This window comes from Saimiri boliviensis, chromosome X, assembly GCF_048565385.1.
Source record: "Saimiri boliviensis isolate mSaiBol1 chromosome X, mSaiBol1.pri, whole genome shotgun sequence".
Classification (NCBI taxonomy): Eukaryota; Metazoa; Chordata; class Mammalia; order Primates; family Cebidae; genus Saimiri; species Saimiri boliviensis.
The window spans coordinates 63,433,694-63,446,826 of record NC_133470.1 but is presented as its reverse complement, the minus strand read 5'-3'; the positions used below and the strand labels follow the sequence as shown (position 1 = coordinate 63,446,826).

The 13,133-nt window shown below is 43.3% G+C and overlaps 1 long non-coding RNA gene and 1 pseudogene across 1 annotated transcript; one reads left to right on the top strand and one right to left on the bottom strand.

The window, feature by feature from the left end:
- The first annotated feature begins 1,215 nt into the window (after window positions 1–1,215).
- On the top strand, window positions 1,216–3,636 carry LOC141582748 (uncharacterized). Its single transcript, XR_012515625.1, has 2 exons — window positions 1,216–1,694; window positions 1,789–3,636. It is a non-coding gene; the product is annotated as an uncharacterized LOC141582748 (long non-coding RNA).
- A 5,321-nt stretch (window positions 3,637–8,957) lies between these two features.
- On the bottom strand, window positions 8,958–12,787 carry LOC141582711 (small ribosomal subunit protein eS6-like; annotated as a pseudogene).
- Between the last annotated feature and the right edge of the window lie 346 nt (window positions 12,788–13,133).

Here is a 13,133-nt window from a genome sequence, read left to right as displayed (position 1 = left end):
TGGGCATGGAAATTGCAGATGCTGACAGCAGAAGCAGAAAGCAGGGAAAAAGAGAGATGTGCTCACCTCCCTACTTTCTGTGAAGTAGGGTGGAAAGGGACTTGCAGAAGCATTCGAAATCCACATTCAGTTCCCCCCGGGGCCTCAACTCCCCAACTGTAACCCAGCATGAGAGCAGTTGCCTCCCACGGTTGGGGAGAAGGTCATTTTTGATGAGGGGCATAGGAACACCTGTGAACTGTCATTTGTCTACGCACAGGTGTTCGGAGGGGATTTCTGAAGGTATTTTTTTTTTCCCCTCGGGAGTGGAGGGTGGTCTATGTCCAGATATGCTGCGGGGAATAATGAAAGGAGTGTGGGAGGAGGTGGCAAATGAGGCAGGGAGCTGGAAGATCCCAGACTGACAGGAGGAGACTCTGCCTTTGCAAGGCCTAAGGCAGACAGATCTGTGAGGCTGCCCCCACTCCCAGGAGACTCCTCCACCTTAGGGGCCAGAGGGTGTATGTGAAAGTTGGGGGGAGGAGTGAAGGTGGTTGTCCGTCCTCTCCTTCACCCACCGCTAGGCAAGCGCAGAAGGAAGCAGGTCGGTGGAGACTAGGGTAGAGGAGTACAGGAGAGGAGCAAACTGAGGAGGGCGGCTCTTCGAGTCAATCTGGCCCTTCTCACCACTCTTGAGGAGGGTGGCTCCGTCCAGGCTTGGAGGAGGGTTCTCAAGCCTAGGAAATCCTGCTTGCTCCGTTGTGCGAGTGGGAACTGTGAGATGGGGGAGCAGGCCTGAGCTGGGAGCTCCTACTAGCATGGTTGGCCCCCGGAGTTCTGGAAGAGTTTTTACGGAGACTGGGGGGAAGGGGCGCTTGAAGGGTGGGCCAAGCCTTTGGCAGAAAGCAGCCTTACGGGGCCGGACCGGGGTTGGAGGTTGCAGGAGACGGCGGAGGAGGAGGATGGCTGGTGACCCGGGAGGGAGGGCTTCCTGGAGGCCGGACCCGCCCTGAGCCTCTGCATCCTGGCCGGCCTGGAGTCTGTCTCCTGCAGGTCTTTCGCTAGCAGCGGCCTCACCCCGCTCTTGGGGCGCTAGGAACCGGGCGGGTCGGGAGAGACTAGGGGGCCGCTGCTAGTAAGCGGTCCTCGAACCGGCCCAGGCCGGTTCACCTCGAGGCCTCCGGACCGAGCGGTGGGGGTGGGGCGTAGCCGCCGCTGCGGCCCCTGGTGTAGGTGGCGGGAGCAGGGAGAGAGAGGGCGGGGGATCGAGGAGGAGCTGAGCTCGGACAAGTGGCAGCTGCTGTCTGTCCGTCCGGCTCGCCCGCAGTTTGGCAGGGCCCGAGGCTGGGTCTTCCCGCCTGCCTTCCCGCCCCCTTCCCCGAGGCGGGAAGGGCGGTTGTCCTGGGCGGGCTGATTCCCGTCTGAGTAGCTGGGACAGATGCGTTTCCGTGGCGCGGCTCCCGGGTTCTTACCCCTCCCTAATGGGGAAATGGACGGAGACCGGGGGAGGGGGCGGAGCCAACCCCACCCCACCCCACCCCCACTCTCCGCTTCCCCGCCCAAGGTGGCCGGAGGCCCGCGGCAGGACCAGGAGCGACGAGGGCCATCTCCATCCCCAAGGCAGTCCCGGAGTGTGGAGTGGGCATGGGGACCTGGCGGGAAATAGTGTCGATTAGCACCCCCAGTCTCGGATGCCAGGGCCCAGTCGTTGCGAGGTCAGTGGAGGGAGGGCGTGTGGTGGGAAAGGAGGGTAGAAGTGCAACCTTCTTTTCCCCTCCCCTGGCATTCCAGTGTATTAACGTTTAGCAGGTGGGCACGGCGCGGTCTCTGCGGGAGCCAGAGTTGCGAGAAGATGCCTCCAGGAAGTGTCGTCCCGCCGGTCTCTAGTCCCCGGTCTCCGCGGCGGGAACACAGGCTCCGGCGGGAGCGAGGGAACGAGGAGGCCCACGACAGGTGCTGTCTGTCCGCTGGTCTGACAGGCCCGGGCGGGACTGCGGCCCGGCTCGGTGCTGCTCTCCCCTCCCCCTCAGCTGGACGCGGACTCTGACACTAGTTAGCGTGAGCAATCGACTAATTTTATCCGGCTGGGGCTCAGCAGGAAACCAACGCCGAGGCGCGGGTAGTTCTTCCGGGAGACTCTCGCCCCCGGGAGGATAGTCGTGGGGAGAGGAAGGGGGGTTCGGGGTGGGATTCCTGCCGCCTCCCGTTCACTGGGGGCGGGCGGCTCCTGCTCTGCCTCACAGAGGACCGATTTTTGGCGCTAAGGCCGACATTCCTTTGGCCTTTGTGTGAGGAACGGAAGCCAAAGCCTGTTCTTGCGGCATGGGGATTCATACTGAGATCCTGAAGAGGAAAACGTGTCCTCGAAATAGGTTCTGTAGAGTGCTGAGGCATAATAATCCGCCCTGTCTAAAGTTGTAGCTCTGCACTCTACTGTATCGATAAGACAGAAGTGATGCTCTCACCTGAATCTGTCAGGCGCCTCCATAGCTAGGTAACGCGGTGGTTTGACAACAAGGCTAGCAGTCTGAACAGGGGAGTGTCGATCACTTGTCCTGGGAGGAGAGAAGCAGAAAGTGAACACTGAAACACAACACAGGGCGATGATCCAGAATAGTAAGCGCGGAGGGTCCTGCACAGTTAGAGAAAATGGCCTGTTGCAATGCTTGCAACCTTCCTTTGGGAGGGCAAGCTGTTTTAAAGAGCTAGCAGAAATATAAGCACCACCTCCCTTCCAGGTCACCTGCCTCATACTGAGCTAGGCCACACATCCCTGGGCTTCACCCGTGAAAGGCCTGTATCCGTTTCTGAAGGGATTCTTGGCTTGGGAGAGGTGAGAACTGCTGACACTATTTCAGATCCTCCTAATCCTTCCCAATGGACCAATCCTAGAACTAGCCAGGTGGTAGCTAAGAGGAGCCCTGTACCTCTTTTACTTTCCAAATGAAAACAGCGTTGTTGCTTGTTTTGATCATAAAAGTAATATAGTACATAAAGTATTGCTTAATGCAAATAGAAATATGTGGAAAAGTGTGGATACAATTCTCTACCCGGTGCTTTTTTTGTAAAGCAATAACCTAAAAAACACCCTGAATGTATGTGTATATATCTATGTAGATCTGTATAGGATTTAAGGAATACAGAGAAATATGTGGAAGGACACAGATTTTATAGATAGGTTATCTATTGTGGGATGAGGGTCATGCTGACTTGGAAGGGAGACAGCAAATAAAAAACGAAAAAAAGCCTCATTAAAAAAGGCATATATGTGATCACATTTATGAATTTACATTACAAAGATGATGATTCATTGTGGAAGCCAAACACAATACATCTAAGTATAAGAATTAGTAAGGCCGGGCGCGGTGGCTCAAGCTTGTAATCCCAGCACTTTGGGAGGCCGAGGCGGGTGGATCACGAGGTCAAGAGATCGAGACCATCCTGGTCAACATAGTGAAACCCCGTCTCTACTAAAAATACAAAAAATTAGCTGGGCATGGTGGCACGTGCCTGTAATCCCAGCTACTCAGGAGGCTGAGGCAGGAGAATTGCCTGAACCCAGGAGGCGAAGGTTGCGGTGAGCCGAGATCGTGCCATTGCACTCCAGCCTGGGTAACAAGAGCAAAACTCCGTCTCAAAAAAAAAAAAAAAAAAGAATTAGTAAAGAGATCTCCAAATCCCAATGCCCAGCAATAACCTCTAATAACATTTGGTATGTTTTTCCAGATAGACATACTGTTCTATGTCACACTTTTGCATGTTTAAGGAAAATTTTTATTGAAGTATATCATACATACAGAGAAATGCACAAATCATAAGTGTACACCTCAATGATGTTTTACAATGTTAAATCACCCCTATTACCAGTAATCTCCCTGTGGCTCCTTCTAATCACATTCCCCTCCCTGAAGGGTAACCACTATTCTGACTTCTGAAAGCACAGGTTAGTTTTGCCTGGATTTGTACTTTTTATGAGCTGGATCATATGTATAATATTTTGTCTACATTATTTTACTTGAAGTTGTAGGTTTTTTTTTTTTAATTCATTTATGGTGTATAGCAATAGTTCTTTTTTGCCTCTTTGCCAAAGAAAATTCCATTACTTGAATATATTGGTTTATTCATCCATTCTGTTGTTGATAGGCATTTGGGTTCTTTTGTAGTTTTTGGATATTATTAATGAAGATGTCATGAACATTTTTGTACCTAATCACATTTCTATTTGATATATACCTAAGAATGGAACTTCTGAGTTTTATAGCTGCTTTTATTTTCAGCTCTAATAGCTATTACCAGTTTTCCAAAGTGATTATACCAGTTTACACTCTGATGACAGGTGAGTGAGTTTTCTACTTGCTCCAGGTCCTTGACAATGCTTGGTATTTGTTTTTTGTTGTTGTTGTTTTGTTTTTTTGAGACGGAGTCTTACTCTGTTGCCCAGGCTGGAGTGCAGTGGTGCATTCTTGACTCACTGCAACCTCTGCCTCCTGGGTTCAAGCAATTCTTCTGCCTCAGCCTCCTGAGGAGTAGCTGGGACTACAGGCATGCATCACCATTCCCAGCTAATTTTCGTGTTTTTAGTAGAGACGGGGTTTCACCATATTGGCCAGGCTGGTCTCAAACTCCTTTTGATCTGCCCACCTCTGCCTCCCAAAGTGCTGGGATTACAGGTGTGAGCCACTGCACCCGGCCAATATTTGGGGTTTTAAAAAAATCTATTCTGATAGGTGTATACTGTTATCTCCATTTGGTTTTAATTTGCATTTCCATGATGATTAATGACATCAAACACTTTTCTATATGTTAATTGGACATGAATATATAATCTTTCCTGAAGTGCATTTTCAATTTTTAAAAATTTTTATTTTTGGTGGGTACATAGCAGGTGTATATATTTATGGGATATATGGGATACTTTGATAAAGGCACACAATGTATAATAGTCACATCAGAGTAAATGGTGTATTATCACCTCAACCATTTATCCTTTATGTTACAAATAATCCAATTACACTCTTTTAGTTATTTTAAAATGTACAATTAAAGTATTATTGACTATAGTAATTCTGTTGTGCTATCAAATACTAGATCTTATTCATTCCTTCTATTTTTTTGTACCCATTAACCATTCCCACTTCCCCACCAAACCCCCACTATCCTTCCCAGCCGGTGGTAGCCATCATTCTACTCTCTATCTCCATCAGTTCAATTGTTTTAATTTTAACTCCCACAAATAAGTGAGAACATGTGAGTTTGTCTTCCTGTGCCTGGTTTATTTCACTTAATGTAATGATCTCCAGTTCCATCCATGTTGTTGTGAATGATAGAATCTCATTCTCTTTTTATGGCTGAATATTACTCCATTGCATATATATACCACATTTTCTTTATCCATTCACCTGTTGATAGACACTTAGGTTACATCAAATCTTGGCTACTGTAAATAGTGCTACAGTGAAAATGGGAGTGAAGATATCTCTTAGATATACTGATTTTCTTTCCTTTGGGAATATACCCAGCATTGGGATTGCTGGATCATATAGTAGCTCTATTTTTATTTTTTTTGTGGAATCTCCAAACTGTTCTCCATAGTGGTTGTACTAATTTACATTCCCACCAACAGTGAACAAGCAATCCCTTTTCTCCAAATTATCACCAGCATGTATTACTGCTTATCCTTTGAATAAAAGCCATCTTAACTGGGGTGAGATGATAGCTGACTGTACTTTTGATTTGCATTTCTCTGATGATCAGTGATGTTGAGCACATTTCCATATACCTGTTTTCCATTTGTATTTCTTCTTTTGAGAAATGTCTATTCAGATCTTTTGCCCATTTAAAATCAGATTATTAGATTTTATTTCTTACAGAGTTGTTTAAACTCCTTATATGTTTTGGTTATTAAACTCTTGTCAGATGGATAGTTTGCAAATATTTTCTTCCATTCTGTGGGTTGCTTCTTCACACTGTTGATAGTTTTCTTTGCTGTGTAGATGTTTAACTTGATGTTATCCCGTTTGTTCATTTTCACTTTGGTTGTCTATGCTCGTTTGATATTTCACAAGAAATGTTGGCCCAGATCAATGTCTTGGAGAATTTCCTGAGTGTTTTCTTGTAGTAGTTTTATAGTTTGAGGTCTTAGATTTAAGTCTTTTTTTTTTTTTTTGAGACGGAGTGTCGCTCTTGTTACCCAGGCTGGAGTGCAATAGCGCCGATCTCAGCTCACTGCAACCTCCACCTCCTGGGTTCAGGCAATTCTCCTGCCTCAGCCTCCTGAGTAGCTGGGATTACAGGCACACGCCACCCATGCCCAGCTAATTTTTTGTATTTTTAGTAGAGACAGGGTTTCACCATGTTGACCAAGGATGGTCTTGATCTCTTGACCTCGTGATCCACCCACCTCAGCCTCCCAAAGTGCTGGGATTGCAGGCTTGAGCCACCGTGCCTGGCTAGATTTAAGTCTTTAATCCATTTTGATTTGATTTTTGTATGCAGTAAGAGATAGGTGTCTAGTTTCAATTTTCTGTATATAGATATCCAGTTTGACCAGCACGATTTATTGAAGAGACTATTCTTTCCCCAATGTATGTTGGGGCCTCTGTTGGCACCTTTGTTGAAAACAAATTCACAGTAGATGTATGAATTTGTTTCTGAGTTCTCTTTTGTCTCATTGGTCTATATGTCTATTTTTATGCCAATACTATGTTGTTTTGGTTACTATATCTCTGTAGTATAATTTGAAGTTTTGCTCTTTTTGCTCAGGATAGTCCTTTCTGGATCTTTTGGGGTTCCATATAAGTTTTAGGATTTTTTTTTTCTGTTTCTGTTGGATAATGTCATTGGCATTTTGATAGGGATTGCATTAAATCTGTAGATTGCTTTGGGTAGAATGGACATTTTAACAATATTGATTCTTCCAATCCATGAACATGGAACATCTTTTCGTTTCTTTGTGTCCTCTTTAATTTCTTGCATCAGTTTTATAGTTTGCATTATAGAAATCTTTCACTTCTTTGGTTAATTCCAAGGTATTTAATTTTATTTGTAGCTATTGTAAATGAGATTATTTCTTGATTTCTTTTTCAGATACTTTGCCACTGGCATATAGAAATGCTACTGATTTTTGTGTGTTGATTTTGTATCCTGCAACTTTACTGAATTTCTTTATCAGTTCTAATTTTTTTTGCTGGCATATTTAGGCTGTTCCAAATATAAGATAATATCTGTAAACAAGGATAATTTGATCTCTTGTTTTCCAGTTTCGATGCCGTTATTTCTTTGTCTTCTCTGATTGCCCTACATAGGACTTCCAGTACTATGTTGAATAACAGTGCTGAAGGGAGACAGCCATCCTTGTAATTTTACAGATCTTAGAGGAAAGGCTTTCATTTTCTTGCCATTCAGTATACTACCTGTGGTTCCATTATATATGGCTTTTATTATGTTGAGGTATGTTTCTTCTATATCCAGTTTTTTGAAGGTTTGTACTATGAAGGGATGCTGAATTTTATTAAATGCCCTTTCGGTATTAATTGAAATGATCATATGGTTTTTGTACTGCGTTCTGTTGATATAATGTATCACATAGATTGATTTGTGTACATTGAACCACTCTTGCATCCCTGGAATAAATCCCACTTGGTCATGATGAACTATCTCTTTAATATGTTGAATTTGTTTTCCTAGTATTTTGTTGAGGATTTTTGCATCAATGCTCATCAGAGGTATTGGCCTGTATTTTTTTTTTTTTTTTTTTTTTTTTGAGACGGAGTTTCACCCTTGTTACCCAGGCTGGAGTGCAATGGCGCGATCTCGGCTCACCGCAACCTCCGCCTCCTGGGGTCAGGCAATTCTTCTGCCTCAGCCTCCTGAGTAGCTGGGATTACAGGCACGCACCACCATGCCCAGCTAATTTTTTGTATTTTTGGTAGAGACGGGGTTTCACCATGTTGACCAGGATGGTCTCGATCTCTTGACCTCGTGATCCACCCGCCTCAGCCTCCCAAAGTGCTGGGATTACAGGCTTGAGCCACCGCGCCCGGCGCTTTTTTTTTTTTTAAGTGTATCTTGGTGCCTGACTTTGGCATCAGGTCAATATTGACCTCATAGAATGAGTTTGGGAGTATTCCCTCCTCCTCTGCTTTTCAGAATAGTTTGAGTAGGATTGGTTTAGTTCTTCTTTAAATGTTTGGTAAACTTCAGCAGTAAAACCATTGGGTTGCAGGCTTTGCTTTGCTAGGAGACTTTTTACTATGGTTTTGGTCTTGTTACTTGGTCTATTCAGATTTGGAATTCTCTCTGATTCAATCTTGGTAGGTTTTATGTGTCTAGGAATTTATCCATTTCTTCTAGGTTTTCCAATTTGTTGGTGTATAGTTGCTCATAGTAGCCCCTAATGATCCTTTCAATTTCTGCACTATTGATTGTAATGTCTTCTTTTTCATCCCTGATTTTATTTATTTTGGTCTTCTCTCTCTTTTTTCTTAGTCTGGCTAAAGGTTTGTCAATTTTATTTATCTTTTCAAAAAACCAACTTTTTGTTTTGTTGATCTTTTGTATTTTTTGATTCATTTATTTCTGCTCTGGGGTTTATTATTTCTTTTCTTCTACTAACCATGAGTTTGGTTTGCTCTTGCTTTTCTAGTTATTTAAAATGTATCGTTAAATTTTTTGTTCGAGGTTTTTTTAAATGTAAGGACTTATAGCTACAAACTTCGCTCTTAGTATTGTTTTTGTTGTATCCCATATGTTTTGGTATGTTGTGTTTCCATTATGGCTTATTTCAAGATTTTTTTTTTCAATTTCTCTCTTAATTTCTTCATTGACCCACTGGTCATCTAGGAGCATATAGTTTAGTTTCCATGTATTTGTATAGTTTTCAAATTTCCTTTTGTTATTGCTTTCTATTTTATTTCATTATGGTCAGAGAAGATATCTGATATAATTTCAATTTTTAAAAATCTGATCTTACTTGTCACTCAAAAAATCTTATTTCTGACCGGATTCTGACAGAAGTAGAAACTCACAGAGAGATAGGTCTGTGTCTCTTCGCAATTTCTCTTTGCAGTTTGCTCCTGGCACTTCTCTTAAGCCTCCTTCATTCTCTTGGCCAAAAGTTTAGCATATTCTGCATCCTCTTCCTTATGTTTCTTAGTACGCTGCTTCTTCAGAGCGATACACTGCCATTTGTGCTGTAGGACACGTGGAGTAACAAGATGCTGAATCTTGGGTGCTTTGGTCCTAGGTTTCTTACCCTGTTTGTTTAAGGGTTTTCTTACAACATACTGGTGGACATCATCTTCCTGAGAGAGATTGAAAAGTTTGTGGATTCTGCTAGCTCTTTTGGGCCCCAAGTGACAAGACACCATAGTATCAGTCAGTCTAGGAATATCCTTCTCTCTGTTTTTTTTTACAGTAACCAAGTTGAGAACACTCAAATAGGCATCCACAATGTAACCACAAACTGATTTTCTCTTTCTTTCTCCAGTTCTCCTTGGTCTGTAACAGGAATGCCCCTTACTCAGTACCAGGCAGACATGGCCATGGGTCAAGACACCCTACTTCATGGGGAAACTTTGTCATTCTCACCACTGATTTGATTGCCCTAGCTAGGACTTTCAGTACTGTGTTGAATAACAGTGCTGAAAGTGGGGATCCTTGTCATTTTCCATTCTCACTAAACAAGAGAAAACTAATGAAAACCCTACACTTTAATTTTGTCTCCCTGCTTTTAACTTTTTATTGTTTCTATTTATATCTTATTGTTCTGTTTATGTCTTGAAATTTTTTGTAGCTATTATTTTTCCTCAGTTCATCATTAGTCTTTCTACTCAAGATCTGAGTAGTTTACACGCCTCAATTACAGAGTGATACCATTCTATGTTTTTCTGTGTACTTACTATTACCAGTGAGTTTTGTACCTTCAGATGATTGCTTATTGCTCATTTCTTTTTTTTTTTCTTCTTTTTTTTTTTTGTTTTTGAGACGAAGTTTCACTCTTGTTACCCAGCCTGGAGTGCAATGGCGCAATCTCAGCTCACCGCAACCTCCACCTCCTGGGTTCAGGCAATTCTCCTACCTCAGCCTCCTGAGTAGCTGGGATTACAGGCACGCGCCACCATGCCCAGCTAATTTTTTGTATTTTTAGTAGAGACGGGGTTTCACTATGTTGACCAGGATGGTCTCAATCTCTTGACCTCATGATCCACCTGCCTCCGCCTCCCAAAGTGCTGGGATTACAGGTGTTAGCCACTGCGCCCGGCTCCTTCAGCGCTTTAAATACATCATGTTACTCTCTCCTGGCCTGTAATGTTTCCACTGGAAAATCTGCAGCTAGCTGTATTGGAGCTCCATGGTATGTTATTTGTTTATTTTCTCTTGCTGCTTTTAAGATCCTTTCTTTTTTCTTTTTCTTTCCTTTCTTTCTTTTTTTTTTTTTTTTGAGATTGAGTCTTGCTCTGTTACCCAGGCTGGAGTGCAGTGGCGAGATCTCAGCTCACTGCAACCTCTGCCACCTAGGTTCAAGCAATTCCCCTGCCTCAGCCTCCTGAGTAGCTGAGACTATAGATACATGCCACCACACCCGGTTAATTTTTTTTTTTTTTTTTTTTTTTTTTTTTTGTATTTTACTAGAGATGGGGTTTTACCATGTTGACCAGGATGGTCTCAATCTCCTGACCTTGTGATCCATCCATGTTGGCCTCCCAAAGTGCTGCGATTACAGGCATGAGCCACCATGCCCAGCCTAGGATCCTTTCTTTATTCTTGAACTTTGGGTGTTTGTTTACTAAATGTTTTGAGGTAGTCTTCTTTGGGTTAAATCTGCTTGGTGTTCTGTAACCTTCTTGTATTTAAATACTGATCTCTTTCAATAGATTTGGGAAGTTCTCTGTTATTATCCCTTTGGATAATTTTTCTACCTCTGTCTCTCTCTTTACCTCCTCTTTAAGACCAATAACTTCTAGGTTTGCTCTTTTGAGGCTATTTTCTAGATCTTGTAGGCATGCTTCAGTTTTTACTCTTTTTCATTTTGTCTCCTTTCACTGTGTATTTTCAAATAGCCGTTCTCCAAGCTCACTAATTGTTTCTTCTGTTTGATCAATTCTGCTATTAAAAGACTCTGATGCATTCTTCAGCATGCCAGTTGCATGTTTTAGTTCCAGAATTTCTGCTTGATTCTTTTTTAATTATTTTAATATCTTAGTTAAATTTATCTGATAGGATTTTGAATTCCTTATCTGTGTTATCTTGAGTTTCTTTGACTTTCCTCAACATAGCTATTTTGAATTCTCTGTATGAACAGTCACATATTTCTGTTTCTCCAGGATTGGTCCCTGGTGCCTTATTTAGTTTGTTTGGTGAGGTCATGTTTTCCTAGATGGTCTTGATGCTTTTGGATGTTCATTGGTGTGTGGGCATTGAAGAGTTAATATCTATTGTAATCTTCACTGTCTGGGCTTCTTTGTACCAATCTTTCTTGGGAAAGCTTTCCAGGTATTCAAAGAGACTTGAGGGTTTTCATCTAAGATTTTGATCTCTGCAGCCATATTTACATTAGGAAGCACCATAATGTTATGGTTCTTATAGCCTCATAGAGGTACCACCTTAGTGGTCTTGGATATAATTCTGAAGAATTCTCTGGATTACCAGGCAGAGACTCTTGTTCTATTCCCTTACTTTTTCCCAAACAAATGGAATCTCTCTTTCTTTGTACTGAGCTGGTTGGAGCTAGGGGAGGAGTGACACAAGTGCCCCTGTGACCACTACCATTGAATCTGTTGGGTTAGACCTGAAGCCACCATGGTACTGAGTCTTGCCCAAAGCCCACAATAACCACTGCATTGGTACCACTGGTGAGTCCAGAGATGTTGTCTGGGAGCCAGGGTCTAGAGTCAGAAACTTTAGGAATCTACCTGGTTCTCTATTCTACTGCAGCTGAGTTGGCACTCAAACCACAGGACAAAATCCCTCCCACTTTTTTCTCCCCTTTCCACAAGCAGAGAACTCTCTTCCCATGGCCACCACCACCTCACCCTGTGGTGAGTAGCCCCTGGCTTCCACTTAAGTTCACTGAAGGCCTGAGAGTTCTTCAGTCAGCTTATGGTGAATGCTTTCAGGCCTGGGACTCTCCCATCATGGCAGTGGGCTCCCCTCAGGACCAGGGCAGGTCCAGAAATGCCATCTCAGAATCACAGCCTAAAATTGGGGACCCCAAGCAGGCTCTTGGTGTGTGGCTGAGCTGGCACCTAAGCTTCAGGAGAGCTAAAGTCCCTTTTACTCTTGTTTCATCTTTTCTCAAACAGAAGGAATGTTTCCCTAATATGGTTTGTATCTGTGTCCCCACCCAAATTTCATGTTAAATTGTAATCCCCAATGTTGGAGGTGAGGCCTGGTGGGAGGTGATTGGAACATGGGAGTAGTTTTTTTTGTTTGTTTGTTTTTTCTTTCAACCTTCTAATTTTATTTTATTTTTATTTTTTTTTTTAATTGCATTTTAGGTTTTGGGGTACATGTGATGAACATGCAAGATTGTTGCATAGGTACACACTTGGCAGTGTGGTTTGCTGCCTTCCGTCCCCTCACCTGTATCTGTCATTTCTCCCCATGCTATCTCTTCCCACCTCCCCACCCTCCCGCCCCTCCCCTAGGGAGTAGTTTTGAATGGTTTAGCACCATCCCCCTAGGGCTGTTCTTGTGATAGAGGTCTCACAAGAACTGGTTATTTAAAATTGTGTAGCCCTCACCTTTCTCTCTCTTTCTCCTGCTCCAGCCATGTGAGAAGTGCTGGTTCCCCCTCACCTTCTGCCATTATTTTAAGTTTCCTGAGGCCTCCCCAGAAGCCGAGCAGATGACCAGCATCATGCTTTCTATACAGCCTGTAGAAATATGAGCCAATTAAACCTCTTTTTCTTTATAAATTACCCAGTATCCAGTATTTCTTTATAGCAGTATAAGAACCAACTAATACAGAAAGGTGGTATCTAGGAGTAGAACATTTCTATAAAGATTCCTGAAAATGTGAAAGCAACTTTGGAAATGCTGCTGGTAATGGGCAGAGGTTGGAAATGTGGAGGGCTCAGAAGACAAGAGGATGAGGGAGAATTTGGAACTTCCTAGAGACTTGTTAAATTGTTGTGACCAAAATGCTGATAGTG